The sequence below is a fragment of the Apodemus sylvaticus genome, chromosome 1, assembly GCF_947179515.1.
Source record: "Apodemus sylvaticus chromosome 1, mApoSyl1.1, whole genome shotgun sequence".
Taxonomy (NCBI): Eukaryota; Metazoa; Chordata; class Mammalia; order Rodentia; family Muridae; genus Apodemus; species Apodemus sylvaticus.
In genome coordinates this window covers 113,253,207-113,272,006 of record NC_067472.1, presented here as the reverse complement: position 1 = coordinate 113,272,006, position 18,800 = coordinate 113,253,207, and the positions used below count along the sequence as shown (strand labels likewise).

Sequence of the window (18,800 nt, the reverse complement as noted above, 5' to 3'; positions counted from 1 at the left end):
GATATATTCATGCATGCCTCATTTTGGTTGCTCCCCTCTCTCTCTTTCCCTATATCTCTCTGTCTTTCATCCCTGCTTGTACCCTTCTGCCCCCCAGTGTTTCTCCCCTCCAGTTCTATATCACAATTATTTTCTGAGGGGGACAGAAATCTATATATGGCAGAATTGACAGCTTTTAGGGTAGTTTTGATTATAACTTAGTCTTTCTTGAAGACATGGAATATTTCTATACCTTGGAAAGTTTCCCATATGTCCTCTGGCCTGTCTTCATTTTGACTCCTAACCCAGAGTATTGCCTGTGATTTTCAGAGCTAGAATCTAGACACTTATTATAGGCTGATGACAGGAGCATTTGTGAGCTGTTTGGTGGCATCATACCATAGATGGTGGAACTAGTAGCTTCCCCCTGCACACACACACACACACAATAAGTTTTTGTAAAACTATAGCCCTTTCATAAAAAAAAATGCAAAGGAGTGTATGGGAACAAAAGGATAGCAATGAGAGGAGACAACTTTTGCTTGAAATAACAAAATGAGACCCAATACTTAGTATGCTAATTAAAAACACAGTCCTGGCTACAGCACTTGGTCTCCAGGAAGTACAAGAGGCCAGCTGTGCACCCAGAGGCATTCTGGGAGGACACAGCTTGCTCCGGTGGGTCCGGCCCCACAGAGCTTAGGTTCCAGTCCTGAGGCCTCTGGCAGGAGCCTTCAGATCTCCACTTCAGGATCCAGAACAGCCTGGGCTACAACACCACATCTCCAGGCCCTGCAAGAGGCCAGAGGGGCACCCGGGAGGCCAGCAGGGAGGAGTCAGTGTGCTCTGGTGAGTCCAGCAGGCCCTGGGCAGGAACCTTCAGGTCTCTGCTTTGGGATCTGAACAGCCTGGGCCACAGCATCCTGTGTCCAGGCAGTGCAGGAGGTCAGCTGTGCACCAGAGGGCAGCTGGGAAGAGGCAGCTTGCACTGGTGAGTGCAGCATTGACAACAAGACCAACACCGGTGAGAACTAGATGGCAAAAGGCAAACACAGGAACGTCACTAATAGAAATCAAGGCAATATGGCAGCATCTGAACCCAATTCTCCTTTACCAGCATGTCCTGGATACCCCATCACACCAGAAAAACAAGATTTGGATTTAAAATCACTGGTCATGATGCTGGTACAGGAACACATGAAGGACATACTTAAAGAAATTCAGGAGAAAATGGATCAAAAGTTAGAAGTCCTTACAAGGGAAACACAAAAATCATTGAAAGAAATTCAGGAGAATACAAAAGCCAATAAGGAGGAAACACAAAAATCACTTAAAGAAATACAGGAGAACTTTGGTTACCAGGCTGAAGTCATGAAAGAGGAAACACAAAAATCTCTTAAAGAATTACAGGAAAACACAAACAAGCAAGTGAAGGAGCTAAGAAAAACTATCCAGGATCTGAAATCAGAAGTAGAAACAACTAAGAAAATTCAAAGGGAGACACTTTGGAGATAGAAAACCTCGGAAAAAAATCAGGGGACATAGATGCAAATATCAACAACAGAATACAAGAGATAGAAGAAAGAATCTCAGATGCTGAAGATGCCATAGAAACCATGGACTCAACAGTTAAAGAAAATGCAAAATGCAAAAAGGTTGTAACCCAAAACATCCAGGAAATCCAGGACACAATGAGAAGACTAAACCTAAGGATTATAGGCATAGATGAGAGTGAAGATTTACAGCTGAAAGGGCCAGCAAATATCTTCAATAAAATTATGGAAGAAAACTTCCCTAACCTAAAGAGAGAGATGCCCATGAATATACAAGATGCCCAAAGAACTCCAAACAGACTGGACCAGAACACAAATACCTCCTGTCACATAATAATCAAAACTCCAAATGTACTAAACAAAGAAAGAATATTAAGGCAGTAAGAGAAAAAGGCCAAGTAACATATAAAGGAAGACCTATCAGAATCACACCAGACTTCTCACCTGAGACTATGAAAGCTAGAAGGTCCTGGGCAGATCTCATGCAAACTCTAAGAGAACACAAATGCCAGCCAAAACTACTATACCCAGCAAAACTCTCAATCACCATAGATGGAAAAACTAAGATATTCCATGACAAAACCAAGTTACCCAATATCTATCCACAACCTCAGCCCCACAAAGGATAATAGGAGGAAAACAGCAATGCAAGGAGGGAAACTTCATCCTGGAAAAAGCAAGATAGTAACCTTTTTTCATCAAACCCAAAAGAAGATTACCAATCAAATTTAAAAAATAACATCAAAAATGACAGGAAGTAATAATCACTATTCCTTAATATCTCTTAACATCAATGGACTCAATGCTCCAATAAAAAGACATAGACTAACCGACTGGATACTTAAACAGGACCCTATATTTTGCTGTATACAGGAAACACACCTCAGTGTCAAAGACAAACACTACCTTAGAGTAAAAGGCTGGAAGACAATTTTACAAGCAAATGGTCTCAGGAAACAAGCTGGAGTAGCCATTCTAATATCAGATAAAATTGACTTTCAACCCAAAGTCATCAAAAGAGACTCTGAAGGACACTTCTTGCTGGTCAAAGGAAAAATACAACAAGAAGAACTCTCAATCCTGAACATCTATGCTCCAAATGCAAGGGCACCCTCATTCATAAAAGAAACTTTATTAAAGCTCAAAGCACACATTGCACCTAACACAATAATTGTGGGTGACTTCAACACTGCACTTTCCTCAATGGACCACTCAGGAAAACAGAAACAGGGACACAGTGAAACTAATTGAAGCTTTGGACCAATTAGATTTAATAGATATATATAGAACATTTTATCCTGAAGCAAAAGTATATACCTTTTTCTCAGCACATCATGGTACCTTCTCCAAAATCGATCATATAATTGGTCACAAGACAGACCTCAACAAATATAAGAAAATCGAACTAATCCCATGCCTCCTATGGAGTAAAAGTGGTCTTCAATAGCAACAAAAACAACAGAAAACCCACATACATGTGGAAACTGAATGATATTCTACTCAATGATACCTTAGCCAAGGAAGAAATAAAGAAAAATTAAAGACTTTTTAGAATTTAATGAAAATGAAGACACAATATACCCAAATCTATGGGACACAGTGAAAGCAGTGCTAAGAGGAAAACTCATAGCCCTGAGTGCCTCCAAAAAGAAAATGGAGAGAGCATACACTAACAGCTTAATGACACACCTGAAAGCCCTGGAACAAAAAGAAGCTATTTCACCTAGAAGGAGTAGAAGGCAGGAAATCATCAAATTCAGGGCCGAAATCAATCAAGGGGAAACACAGAGAACCATACAAAGAATCAACAAAAGCAGGAGTTGGTTCTTTGAGAAAATCAACAAGATAGATAAACCCCTAGCCAGACTAACCAAAGGGCACAGAGACAGTATACAGAATAACAAACTTAGAAATGAAAAGGGAGATATAACAACAGAAACTGAGGAAATTCAAAAAATCATCAGATCTTACTACCAAAGCCTATACTCAACACAACTGGAGAATCTGGAGGAAATGGACAGTTTCCTAGACAGATATCAGACACCAATACTAAATCAGGATCAAATAGATCAACTAAACAGTCCCATAACACCTGAAGAAATAAAAAGGGTCATAGAAAGTGTCCCAACCAAAAAAAGCACGGGACCAGATGGCTTCAGTGCAAAATTCTATCAGACCTTCATAGAAGACCTAACACCAATACTCTTCAACCTATTCCACAAAATAGAAACAGAAGGAACTCTACCCAACTTGTTCTATGAAGCCACAATTATGCTGATACCAAAACCACACAAAGATCCAACAAAGAAAGAGAACTTCAGGCCAATTTCCCTTATGAATATTGATGCAAAAATACTTAATAAAATTCTTGCCAACCGAATCCAAAAACACATCAAAATGATCATCCACCATGATCAAGTAGGCATCACCCCAGGGATGCAGGGATGGTTCAATATAAGGAAATCCATCAAAGTAATCCATTACATAAACAAACTCAAAGAAAAAAAACCATATGATCATCTCATTAGATGCTGAAAAGGCATTTGACAAAATTCAGCATCCTTTCATGCTAAAAGTCTTGGAAAGAACAGGAATTCAAGGCCCATACCTAAACATCACTAAAGCAATATACAGCAAACCGGTAGCCAACATCAAACTAAATGGAGAGAAACTTGAAGCAATCCCCCTAAAATCAGGGACTAGACAAGGCTGTCTTCTCTCTCCATATTTTTTCAATATAGTACTTGAAGTTCTAGCTAGAGCAATTAGACAACATAAGGAGGTCAAGGGGATGCAAATTGGAAAGGAAGAAGTCAAATTATCACTATTTGCAGATGACATGATAGTCTACTTAAGTGACCCAAAAACCTCCACCATAGAACTCCTACAGCTGATAAACAACTTCAGCAAAGTGGCTGGTTATAAATTCAACTCAAGCAAATCAGTTGCCTTCCTATACTCAAAGGATAAGCAGGCTGAGAAAGAAGTTAGGGAAATGACACCCTTCACAATAGCCACAAACAATATCATGTATCTTGGTGTGACTCTAACCAAACAAGTGAAAGATCTATATAACAAGAACTTCAGGTCTCTGAAGAAGGAAATCGAAGAAGATCTCAGAAAATGGAAAAATCTGCCATGTTCATGGATTGGCAGGATTAATATAGTTAAAATGACCATCTTGCCAAAAGCGATCTACAGATTCAATGCAATCCCCATCAAAATCCCAACTCAGTTCTTCACAGAGTTAGAAAAAGCAATTCTCAAATTCATCTGGAATAACAAGAAACCCAGGATAGCTAAAACTATTCTCAAAAACAAAGAACTTCTGGGGGAATCAGTATCCCTGACTTCAAACAATACTACAGAGCAATAGTGTTAAAAACTGCATGGTATTGGCACAGTAACAGACAAGTGGACCGATGGAATAGAATTGAAGACCCAGAAATGAATCCACACACCTATGGTCACTTGATCTTCGACAAAGGAGCCAAAAACATCCAGTGGAAAAAAGATAGCCTTTTCAACAAATGGTGCTGGTTCAATTGGAAGTCAGCATGTAGAAGAATGTGAATTGATCCGTTCTTATCTCCATGTACTAAACTTCACTCCAAGTTAATCAAGGACCTCCACGTAAAACCAGACACACTGAAACTAATAGAAAAGAAACTGGGGAAAACCCTTGAGGACATGGGCATAGGGGAAAAGTTCCTGAACAGAACACCAATAGCTTATGCTCTAGATCAAGAATTGACAAATGGGACCTCATAAAATTGCAAAGTTTCTGTAAGGCAAAGGACACTGTTAAAAGGACAAAACGGCAACCAACAAATTGGGAAAGGTTATTCACCAACCCTTCATCTGATAGAGGGCTAATATCCAATTCTTTGTATATAAAGAACTCAAGAAGTTAGACCCCAGGGAACCAAACAACCCTATTAAAAATGGGGTACAGATCTAAACAAAGAATTTTCACCTGAAGAAATTTGGATGGCCAAGAGGCACCTAAGAAGTGCTCAACATCATTAGTCATTAGGGAAATGCAAATCAAAACAACCCTGAGACCAGTATACCAGTCAGAATGGCTAAGGTCAAAAACTCAGGAGATAGCAGGTATTGGCAAGGATGTGGAGAAAGAGGAACACTCCTCCACTGCTGGTGGGGCTGTAAGATGGTACAACCACTTTGGAAATCAGTCTGGCGGTTCCTCAGAAAACTGGACATGACACTTCCGGAGGACCCTGCTATACCTCTCCTGGGCATATACCCAAAGGATTGCCCGGCATGCAATAAAGACACATGCTCCATTATGTTCATAGCAGCCTTATTTATAATAGCCAGAAGCTGGAAACAACCCAGATGTCCCTCAAAGGAGGAATGGATATAGAAAACGTGGTATATTTACACAATGGAATACTACTGAGCAATTAGAAACAATGAATTCACAAAATTTTTAGGTAAATGGTTTGATTTGGAAAATATCATCCTAAGTGAGGTAACCCAATCACAAAAGAATACACATGGAATGCAATCTCTGATAAGTGGATATTAATTAGCCCAGAAGCTCTGAATACCGAAGGCGCAAACCACATAACAAATGACTCCCATGAAGAAGTATGGAGAGGGTCTTGATCCCGGAAAGGATTGATCTAGCATTGGAGGGGAATATAAGGACAGAGAAAAAGGAGGGAAGTGATTGGAGAATGGGTGGAGAGAAGAAAGTTTATGGGACATATGGGGAGGGGGGATCTGGGAAAGGGGAAATCATTTGGAATGTAAACGAAGAATATAGAAAATAAAAATATTAAAAAAAACCAACACAGTCCCTCATTAATTAAACATTTAGTTATCTGAGACATTCCTAAGCACTGTAGGAGACATTGTAGAATTAAATGAGTACAGATAGCATTATTGGTGTTGTGATAAAAATAGAAACCGAGTATAGTAGAGCAACAAGGAGGGCACAGTTTGGCTCTTTTGGCCTTGGAAACAAATAAGGAAGATCTCAGAGAGGAGGGGATGTTTGAGCTGGGTATTAAAAAGACCGAGATATCCAGACTTCATATAATTAAAGAGTGAGAAGAGAGATTATAAGACGAGCAAGGGAATGAAGAAGTGTTGTGGGGAATGGTTTTTGTAAACTGGAAAGGCTATATAGATTAAGCTCGAGTGGTAAGTAGGTATTACTTTGTACAACATGTGAATGTCTGCATTATTTCTGCAGCACAGGGAGAATTTAGAAGGTTTATTTGTTTATAATGTTTGTTTAGGAATGCTATACTCAAGAGACTGAAAAATGTAAGGAATGAAGTTAGATTTGCTTTTGGCTGTTCTGGAAGTCAATATAGAGCCTAGCCTGGCTCATACCATACTTTTGTCTCTTCCTCTATTGTACTGGTGTTACAGGCATATGTAACCATGTCTAACTTCGGTTAGATGTTTAAGAGTGCTTTATGATAAACTTATAGCCATATTTTTCTTTGTGTTACTAAACTATAATTTCATATTCGTACCTGACTCTTTCTCTGTTTATCTTTCCAAAATGACAAGCAGTGTGCCAGTATCTGAGAAATCCCTATATGTCTGACTTGCTGCTGATTCGGAACATTTATGAAGCTATGAATGTGCATTATAATTACTCAGGTCAGTCCACATGCAATAATTTTTTTTGAAACAACTGTTGACAATTTGGGATCCTGAGTTTGGGGCTATCAGGTAATCATGTATGATTCCTGGGTGACCCATCCAGCAGGTCCAGTTATTCCAGGGTCCCGAAGAGGCACTATCTGAGGGTCAAAAAGTGGGGGTGAGAGAAGGAAGGAAGCCAAGCACCCTAAGAAAGATAAGTCAGTCTGGGTTATGTCAAGGCTTCATTTAATGTTGGGGAGGTAAGTGGGTTTTAAGGCTTACAGAGAAGGAATTAACCTTCACACCAGAAAAAGGAGGGAAGGGCAGAGACACCCTTAGTGATGGAAGCAGGAAGCGAGGAGGTCAGCCAGGTGGGGACACCCAGAGTTAACACCGACAGGAACATTCCGTGGTTAGGGCAGGAACATCTTGTGGTATTCTTGGGAATCTTCTCATGGGGAAGTAAGCATTAAATCTGAATAGCTCAGGACAGCTTCCCACACCTGGGGCAGTCTTTGCCCTTTGTTGGTACTGTTGTGTTACAACAGAGACCAGACAAGAGTTTGTCACCTAACTTGAATTCATGTTTAGATGCTGTTGCATTATGTTCCATGAGACTACCAATAAGTTCTTTCAATCTTTCACCCATTCACCAGACACATAGTAAGTGCTTACCACTGATCAAGCTTTCTTTATGCTTCAAATCTAAAGTCATAAATAGCATGATCTCACCAGCAAATAGTGAAAAAGATAAGTACATTAGCACTATAGTAGACCTTAGCAAGTCCTGGAAAGGAGGCATTATATAGATTTGTGGAAGAAGTGAAATCTAACTTGACTCTGTGTCAGAATCCTTTTATCTGCAGAGTAATATTAATAGTGGCAATGATGGAGATGGTGGTGGTGGTGGTGGTGGTGGTGGTGGTGGTGGTGGTGGTGATGTTTTTCTCCTAAGTTTGTCTTGGGGATTAAATACCATCATAGATGTGTAAGAATGCTCCTTGAAAAGAAAGGAAAATACATTCCTCAGTTCTGTGACCTTTATGCCATGTCTTTCTATTGTAAATAAGGAGTTTTGTGACGGAGATGTGAAGGGGGCAGGGATCAAGCTTGTTTACAAGCTCAGACCCTGGCTTTGTTACTCACCAGCAGAATGGTCTCCGATAATTCATCTCTTCATTTCCCTTTCTGGATTGCCTTCAGGCCTGCATGGAAATAATACTCCCGTTTTGCACTAATGGCATTCGTGACATGTTTGAACCCTGTGCATGAGATTTAGAAAAGTATTCTGATGACTGTTATAAATAGTGGGGTGTGAGGCAAAGGCCTTCCTGGATCACTACCACATTTGGAGGCAAAAACATCCACTCACACTCAAACATCATTTTCAGGTGAGTTCTGCTGGTCCCTAGAGGAACTTTGGTTGTTGGGGACCCTTGAAGAATGGCTTAGAGGCTAGACCTAGGAAAGGTAGCAAAGCAACGTAGAATACACTAGTGAGCTCATTAAGCCTTCCTATTAAAATCTTTCCAGCAAGAAACAAAACATGAGCGTTTGTTCTCATTTGTTGTTATTATGGCTAGTAACTGTTTTAGGGTTTCCATTGCCATGAAGTGACACCATGACCAAGACAACTCGTATAAAAAAGGCCAACATTTAATAGGAGCTGGCTTACAGTTTCAGAGGTTCAGTCTGTCATTATCATGGCAAGAAGCATGGCAACCTGAAGGCAGATATAGTTCAGGAGGAGATGAGAATTCGAATCTTGATCGGAAGGTTGCCAGAAGGAGGCCCTCTTTTCTGCACTGGATGAAGCTTAGCACCAGAAACCCTCAAAGCCTGCCTACATAGTGACACACTTTCTTCAATAAGCCACACCTCCTAATAGTGCCATTTCCCATGGGCCAAGCATATTCAAACAATCACAATAACTATAGCAATAATATTCCATATTGGTTCAACAGACTTTTGACGTGTCTACTCTTTTTTTCCAAGTACTAGAAGATGTGAGATACTTAAACAAATTACCCAGAATCTTCACAACTAGTTTCAGAAGTAGTTGGCAATAACCCTTCTTTGACTCAGGGTGACATTGAGAACCATTGCATTGGGACATTTACAGAAGTCCAACCAGGTAGCTGTAAAGGGAGAGTTCTTCCCTGGCCTGCATGCATACACATCCATTTGTTGCTCTTTGTCAGATTATGAGAAGTAACACATTTGATACAGAGTTAACCAAGTTGGCATCAGAGTTACCTGAGTTGGCTCTATGTATACCTGACTCTGACATCACGTTTTTCATGTCTGGCTAAGTTGTCAACTATTCAGTTGGCAACCAGCTAATTAAAACATTCAAAACATTCACCAAGGACTAGGAACATAACTCAATAGTAAGAGTGCTTGTCTGAACGGCAACCAATAAATTGGGAAAAGATCTTTACTAACCCTACATCCGATAGAGGGCTAATATCCAATGTATACAAAGAACTCAAGAAGTTGGACTCCAGAGAATTAAATAACCCTATTAAAAATGGGGTACAGAGCTAAACAGGGAATTCTCAACTGAGGAAACTCAAATGGCTCTAAAGCACCTAAAGAAGTGTTCAGCATCCTTAGTTATCAGGGAAATGCAAATCAAAACAACACTGAGATTCCACCTTACACCAGTCAGAATGGCTAAGATGAAAAACTCAGGGGACAGCAGATGCTGGAGAGGATGTGGGGGAAAGAGGAACACTTCTCCAATGTTGGTGGGATTGCAAGCTTGTAAAACCACTCTGGAAATCAGTTTGGCGGTTCCTCAGAAAATTAGACATAGTACTATCTGTGGACCCAGCTATACCACTCCTGGGCATATTTCCAGAAAGTGCTCCTACATGTAATAAGGACACATGCTCCACTATGTTCATAGCTGCCTTATTAATAATAGCCAGAAGCTGGAAAGATCCCAGATGTCCCTCAACAGAGGAATGGATACAGAAACTGTGATATATATACACAATGGAGTACTATTCAGCTATTAAAAACAATGAATTCATGAAATTCTTAGGCAAATGGATGGGACTAGAAAGTGTCATCCTGAGCGAGGTAACCCAATCACAAAAGAACGCACATGGTATGCACTCACTAATAAGCAGATGCTAATTCAAAAGCTCAAAATAAACAAGTTGCAATTCACCCAGCACCAGGAAGCTCCAGAAGAATGACTTAAGTGAGGGAGCTATGGTTCCTCTGAGAAACGGAACAAAATGCTCACAGGAGCAACAAGGGAGGCAATGTGTGGAGCAGAGTCTGAAGTAAAGGCCACCCGGCGAGTGCCCTACCTGGGGACTCATCCTATAAATAGTCAGCAAACCCTGGCACTACGATGAGAAGCATGTACCAAAAGGAGCATGCCATGGCTGTCTCCAGAGGGGCCCTGCCAGGGTCTTACGAATTCAGAAGCAGAAACTAGCAACCAAGCTTGGACTGAGCTTGGGGTCCCCAACGGAGGATCTGGAGGGTTGTCCGGAGGAGCTGAAGGGGTATATAGCCCCATGGGAAAAACAATGACTTCGGGCACCCAGACACCCCAAGACTCCCAGGGACTGAATCACCAGCCAAGGGGTATACATGGTTCCAGTGTGGCAGAGGAATGCCTTTTTGGGCATCAGTGGGAGGAGTGGTCTTTGGTCAGGTAAAGGCTCAATAGAGGCCCCAACAAAGGGGGAACATGTGGGGGGAGCAGGGGGGAGAGGTGGGACTGTATCGGGTAGAGGCGCATATAAATGGAGGCAGGGGGAGGGAGGAGGGGTAGTGAATCGTTGGGGAGGGGGGCTTTTGGGAGGGGGAAATTGGGAAAGGTTTTACCATTGGCAATGTAAATGAAGAAGATACTCAATTAAAAAAAAAAGAGTGCTTGTCTGTTATGCAAGAGGCTGCTTTTCATGCCTAATACTGGGAAAATAGTTCCGGAAACCTCTCTCTCTCTCTCTCTCTCTCTCTCTCTCTCTCTCTCTCTCTCTCTCTCTCTCTCTCTCTCTCTCGTAAACAAGAGTCAGACTGGGCTCTCTGTACACATACTCAGTGGTTTCTAATGACGAGAAGTGCTGAAGGTTGCTCAGCCTCACTGAGTTCAAAACTGTGACTTCTGACTCAATGATGTTTTTCAGCCCAACAGATACCTGTTTCCAAATAAAAGGTGAGACCTGACAGAAAACAGAGAGTTTCTTTTGGCTTAGTTTTAAAAATTTTGTTTCTCATTTTCAGTTGGACTCTTTAAAACTATACTATTTAGTTCAGCTGTGTAAAGTGGTTGTTGGAAGCAAGGACTATTGGAAGGATGTTGAACATTGAAAACATGTCTGTACTAGCCTCTGGGTCTGGCTTCATCATTAGTTCTGCTGTCATGAAATATCCAAGACTGGGCAATTTATAAACAGTATAAACTCATTTATCACAGTTGTGGCTGTGATAAAATGCAGGTTCTTACAGGTTCTGTATCTAGTGAAGGCAGGTTCTCAGTTTCTAAGGTGGCACCTTGAAGCCTGTAGTCATGTATGGAAAAAGGCAGAAGAGTGGAAAGGAACCAAACATAGTTTCTTCTAACCTTGTTTGTTTGTTTGTTTGATTGAGATAGTATTTCACTATGTAGGCCTGGCTGGCCTGGAACTCACAATGTAGACCAGGCTAGCTTCTAACTCATAGGGATCCACCTGCTTCAGTCTCCCAAGTGCTGGCACTAAAGGAGTATATCATCATATCTGGTTTGTTTCAGCCTTTTGATGATAATCCCAATGTAAGTCAATCATTTCCCCAAGGAGCCACCGCTTATGACTTATCTTTTATTAATGGAGGTGAAGTTCTCACACAGGTATGCCAAGCACTGAGACTCTAGGCATATCTCTACTTTACCAGAGGAGGAAGAACTTTGTCAGTTTGATTTCACTCCTAGAGATTATCTTTAGGGACAATTTATAGGATTCTCTTAACATCCAAGACTTTAAACTTGCATCATAAAGACCTTATAAAAAGCCAAAAATTAAATTTATTTAAATGGCGTTTTTATCCTTTGTCTAAATGTTTAATATACAAATTTTGGTCAAATAGAATCTCCTTTCTAATTGGTTTGAACTACTGCATATAATTCTTTTAGTTACCTGTTTGCCTGCTTATACTATTCAGAATTGTCATGAGCATCATCTTTATTTTCATGAGAAGTGGGGGGAGATTCTGTGAAAGACATTTCAGAATCAGAATTTGTGACATTTCAGAAGTCAATGTGTCATCACAGCTCAGTATAAGCAGTGGCTTTCTTAGAGAGTTATGAAAAGTTAAAGGAGCTTATCTCAAAGGAAATGACTTATGCCATCTGATGTTCAGTTTTGTCACATGAAAAACAGGAAAAGTAGTAACACCTCAGAGTTGTTGTCATGTTTAAATGAGTTAACCCAGGCCAGACCTGAGTGCAGGCCTTTAGTTCTTGCCACTCAGGAGGTTTAGGCAGCAGGTTTGTCTCCTTAGCAACTTAGTGAGACCCCTTTTTTAAAAAAAAATTCTAAATAAAAGTTAATCTAGAAAATTACTAACCACTCAGACTCAAATCAGGAAAATACATGTGCATAAAAAGTAAAATGAAGTCTACTTTCTTCCATGTACTTCACATTTGTATGGTGTTCCTATCCAAATCCAGAACAGACACACAGACCCACAAACACACACATAGACATGCTCAGAGACAGACAGAGCCTCCCCCACAAAGACACACTCAGAGACTCACAGACTCCCCCACAGACCCACAGACCCACACACACTCAAAGACACACAGACTCCCCCCACACCCCATAGACACACTCAGACACACACACACACACACACACACACACACAGAAACACACAGACACACTCACAAACACACAAAAGACACACACATAGACACAGACACAGACACACACCATACATACCAATAGACACACAGATGCAAACATGCAGAAACATACAGACACACAGATGTAAACACACACACATACACACACACACACACACACACACACACACACACACAAGTCTGATGGCTGCCTTGGCCAAAAGCTCAATATGAAATTCTTAGACTGGAAATTTTCCAGTTAAGATTTGCAGTTTAAGAGCCAGGTACTCCTTGGGTATCTTTTTGTTTTTCCCATAATTAAATACATGACCTTGGATACTAATATATGGACCTGAGAACTAATAGTGACTATCTAACATAGTTAATACATAGATTGTTATGGAAGTAACCACAATGAAGACAGAGGTTTGATCTGTATGGTTGTCTAATGAACCTGTTGTGCCATTGAGCCAGACACAAGTAGGTGATCATAAACATTAGTAGTAGAAGTAAATAGTAGGTTTTACAGCCAAACTTCGGCAATTCCTCTCATTGCATGGTGGTTTCCTTTGGGGGATTCCTGTATTCTAAAACCCATAGATCATTTCACTAATGGTGATTCTCAGTTATTTATGTAGAGATTTAGAAAGGAGCCCATGAAGAACTAACATCGTTTCTTAGGTAAATAATTATCAACAGTGATTAAACGAGGCTGGCTGTTGGGGATTTTACCCAGGTATCTAGAGTCTCTCAGGAAAACTGTATTTATTTTATTTTATTGTTGAATTTCCCAATGGCTGGCATAGCTCAAATGCTTGAACTGAGGAATTCAAGTCCAGGCACCTGCTAGGCCTCTCAGCAGCTCCAAACACTGTTGCTAAGTCAGCAGGTGCTTCAGAAGACCTTTTCAGTCAGAGGCAGTTTGCTCCTCACGGGGCTGCTGCGGGGACTTTTTGTTTTGCAAATAATAGAGCATTTCCTGTCTGGTTTAAGCCTGTCAAAGTGGAGCAAAGATAAAGGCTATTCGTTCTCTTAAGGAAAGCCAATCTTTATTTTTAACAAAACCAGGAAAGTGTGCTTTGGAAGTAACTTTTTTAACCCCAAGAATGATATTAGTAAGTTACATCGAAGCATTTTTTTTTTTTTGTAAGAGAAGTATATGATAAAAAGGGAATTTAAAGTTGCATTTCAAGCAGCATGCCTAAATGTTTATTTTCTAATTCAATTTGTGAGTGAGTTTATCTAGAAAAGACTGATAGGATTAGTATTCTGATTAAATGTTTATAAGAAGCAGTTTTGAATCTGTTTTCATGATTTGCTTACCTCCTGGAGGCATCGCCACTCCCTATGCTTACCTGTGGTAGTAACGGTAAGAAGGGAATCCGTTCATGCTCTGTTACAGACTGGGCCCTTTTTCATGTGTACTATTAAACTTTGGCCTCTTAACATCTGTGTGAGAGAGACTTTTTAAATAATTTCCTTTCTATGGAACATACAGGAATTAATGTTCCCAGAAGACAGGTCCCTTAGTAAAGATTTAAAACTTGTAGTGATGTTCTTCCTGCTATTGCATCTAGGAGAAAGGCTAGGTGTGCAGCTGTATTAGTCATTTCTAGGGACTCTGTTCATCGTGTCAGCAAGCACAGAAGAGCTTATGTATTCATGAATCTACAAACATTTACTCAGAGATCCCATGGGGGACATCTGGTATGAGACAACAGACAATCTAATACTCAATTTCTGTATTTGTTTGGCTCCTACTATGAGCCACATCTGGTTCTTGAAACTAGAGACAGATTAGAAAAACCTCAAATCCTTCATCTTGAAGGTATCAACAAATATACTAAGGAGGAAAAAAAGTAATCCAGAGACAGGTGAATGAAGTGTGGGAAAGGAGGGAAAGTATCAGGAATACAAGAAACAAACACAAAACACACACATACATACATACATACATATACACATGCATGCATAAATACACAATACACACATACACATATATACACACATACATACACATATTTAAATACATACTCATATATACATACATATATTTATGCACATACATGTATATGCTTACACATACATTCACATATATACATATACATATACTTACATATGTGTATACATATATACACACATACATACACATTTGTATACACATATACATATAGATACCTACATACATACCTACACTCACACATACATACATATACATATACTTATACATATACGCATATGCACACGCACATGCACATGCACACATACACATACACATACACATAACATATCCATATCCATATCCATATACACACATACACACCAGGAATACTTTGCCAAGTGGTAGCTTTTGTAAAATCATCTGGCTAAGTGCAGGAGCCAGCCATAAGGCTGATGGGGAAGAGTACTCCAGAGGCACACGTAGGGAAAAAGGCTCCGGAGAGATAAGTTTCTTCAGATTCTCCCAGCAGAGGGAGGAAATCTTTGTGGCTGGAATGTTCTTAGAGGTCAGTGAGGGAAGCACTGACTCAGATGAATTCAGCACAGTCTTGAGTAATGCATAAGCTTGCAGGTTCTAGAAACTACTTGAGATTTAACACTTGAGATGCAAAAACCAGAGAACTTTCACATGAGGGGAAACATGGACTGATTCTGGTTTAGAGAATAAAACAGGCTGTTTTATTGGTATCAGATTGTGGAGGGAAAGGAGCGGGTCAGAAAGACCATCATGGTGTGTGTCTATTAGTAATTCGCAGTAGAGATAATGGAGCCTTGGATTGCAGTGTGGCAGTGGGTAAGAAGGGGTCAGATTCTAGATATATTAGACAATATAGCTGATGGGTCTGTTGACAGATGGGGTAAACAAAGACTAGGGAATGGAAGCAAACCTTTGACCTGAGCAACTAAAACAGTCGCCATTAATAGGGACTAAGAAGATGAAGGGAAGAGCTGCTGGGGGGTTGAGGAACATGAGCTCGCTTTGGACCTGGTAGGCTTGTGATGTCTAAGTAGACTTCCATGTAAAAAAATGTCATGTAAGTAGCTGAATGTTGATAATAAGGAATTTGGGAAAGCTTGGAAACACAGTATTTGGTATTTGTAAAACTTTTCATTACTCTTAAAATTGCTTGAAATAAACAACTTAAAGAGAAAAGGCTCAGTTTTAGAAATTTTAACCACGGTGGGTTAGCCTTACTCTTTGGGGGAACCCATAGCAAGGCTTTAAGTGGTGGGGCTAAACTGTTTATCTTATGGGGAGGTGTTCGTGCACACAGGGTAGACAGGGGAGAGACTACGTCCTATAATTCTCCTCAAAGGCACATTCACTGATCTAGAATTTCCCACTAGGCTCCACCTAAGCCTTCTGCTCACTAGCCTTTCAGGGAACACTTAAGATAAAGACGATGATAGCAGTAAACTATACATAGAGTTTAGAGAAGATTTTATTGAAATAATGTTTGTGAGCATTACAGGAATACTTTTATTTATCTGATAATGTGACTTTGAAATTTTTGAATTTCAGCTTTTGTCAAAATACCGGAAATATGGAGCATACATTAAACAAAAGTCAGACCCCTCCACCCCCACCGCATACGTACATTTTAAGTAGTAGGTAAAGATCTTTCAAAAGGTAACCATAAAGAGGGAACTGGAACAGGCCAGATGGCCTAGAACTTCAGGCACTTGCTGGCGACCTGATGACTGGCGACCTGAGTCCCATTCCTGGTACCCATGTAGTGAGAGGAGAAAACCAAGTCCTGCAAATGTCTTCTGACCTCCACATTCACACATGTACCCAGTTGTGTGCATGAGTCCCCACACCCATGTATGCTTAAATAAATACTATTTTAAAAAACTCCTAATGAGCAATATGATCTGATTTTGCCTTTGACTTCTGAGTTTTTTTAAAAAAGATTTATTTATTTTATTTATACAAGTACACTGTTGGTCTCTTTAGATACACCAGAAGAGGTCATTGGATCCTATTATAGATGGTTGTGAACCACCATGTGGTTGCTGGGATTTGAACTCAGAACCTCTGGAAGAGCAGTCAGTGTTCTTAACTGCTGAGCCATCTCTCCAGTCCAATTTCTGAGTTTTTATGGCTCAACCCAAAATTGTAAATTTACTTGAAGCATCATGAAGGGTGTGTGTATATGTGGGTGTGGGTGTAAGAATTTTTATTAGGTTGACACAAACCTACTCACCTGAGAAAAGGTAACCACAGTAGAGGAATTGCTTTGATCAGATTGGCCTGTAGGTATATGTGAGCCACATGCTGTTGATCATTAATAGATATGGGAGGGGGGTTGGGTACTTTAAAGAAGTTACAACTAAAATGGATACTATGGTAAAAGCTGTTTGTGTGATAGCACATTAATGTCAAAACTTTAGAATCATTTTTTCTGATGTGAATTTATTAATGTGCAAATTACTAAATGGATATTGAAATATAGCAAGCTCAAATTAAGGGAAACACTTCTATGTATTTCCATACTCTGGCAAAAACAGTCTCATGAACTACAAAAAGTGTATAGCCTTCTGTGTCAGTTTGACACAAAAATTTGAAAACAGATTTCAAGCTTTTTAGAAAAACTATGACTCAGTTTTCAGTCCACATAGACAAGATTTCCTGTGAACTTTCAAATGGCGCATGGAGCTGCAAGCTGACCCTCAACCAAGAAACATCAGAACCATGTGTGTTTAGGGAATTTCAGGGTCCTATGCCCACGCTCCACCGTCCCTCTACTGCTTTGTGTCACTAGATTCAGTGTTCTTTGGTTCTTTGTTTCTGTGGAAATAATATGAGACTCACACATGGAGAAACTTCTTATGTGACAAAGAAGATACAGCCTTCCAAATTGTTTCAGTTTTCAGGTTTATACATGAAGAAGGTTTCTCATATTTTCCTTGAACACGGTCACAAAGAACTAATTTTTCTTGTCTTGCTCCCTCACAGCAGTGGTGACCTAGACCGGTGGCCAGGAGGTGGAGTTACTGAAGATCTCTCTGACTCTCTGGTGGCAGTCAACATCCTAGAGGGGGCCGGTCATTTAGACCTGAGATCCAGCACTCCCATAGATCCACCATCCTTGCAGATAGCTCACTCGCTGGAAGTCAGACACATGAAGCAATGGATCTCAAATTTCTGTGGCAACTACAGAATGCAGCCCTGAGCAACTGTTGATTTTTTGTTTATTTGAGACAGGGTTTTTCTGTGTAGCTCTGACTGTCCTGGAACTCACTCTGTGAGTTTGAGGCCGAACTCAGAAATCTGCCTGTCTCTGCCTCCTAGGTGCTAGGTAGGATTAAAGGTGTGTACCACCCCTGCCCGGGTCCTGAGCAACTTTTAGATATCATCATTTTTACTTTCTCCTTTTATGGTCCCTCCACTCACATACCCATTCACTTTGAATTTTTTATGCGTAATTACTTTCTCTTATTATATTTGCTGGGTCAAGGTGGAGACGCAAGAGAGCGGCAGGGGTGGGCACAGCCCACACCCAGGTGATTGCCCCGGCCTCACTGTCTTTGTGCCATCATGACAGCTCGCAGGCCATCAGAGCTGGCATAGCTCCTCAGTGCCTTTCACCAGGGGGCAAGCACTTCTCCCAGCAGCAGGGAGGTCTCCTTGGTTCCGAGGCTGAAGTCTCTCTGGCCCATTGGAAGGCCCCACTTCTGCCACAAAAGGGCAAGCAGGAGCTGGATTCCAAGTGCTGCAGCTGCAGCTGGTAGAATGTGGGATGCCAATCCAGGAGACAGAGGGGCGCAGGGTGGGGGTGGGAATGGGGGTG

The 18,800-nt window shown here is 40.6% G+C and overlaps 1 pseudogene; it reads left to right on the top strand.

The window, feature by feature from the left end:
- The window catches only part of LOC127685384 (lysosomal Pro-X carboxypeptidase-like), a 43,097-nt pseudogene extending 24,915 nt beyond the window's left edge, over nt 1-18,182 (top strand).
- Nucleotides 18,183-18,800: the final 618 nt, after the last annotated feature.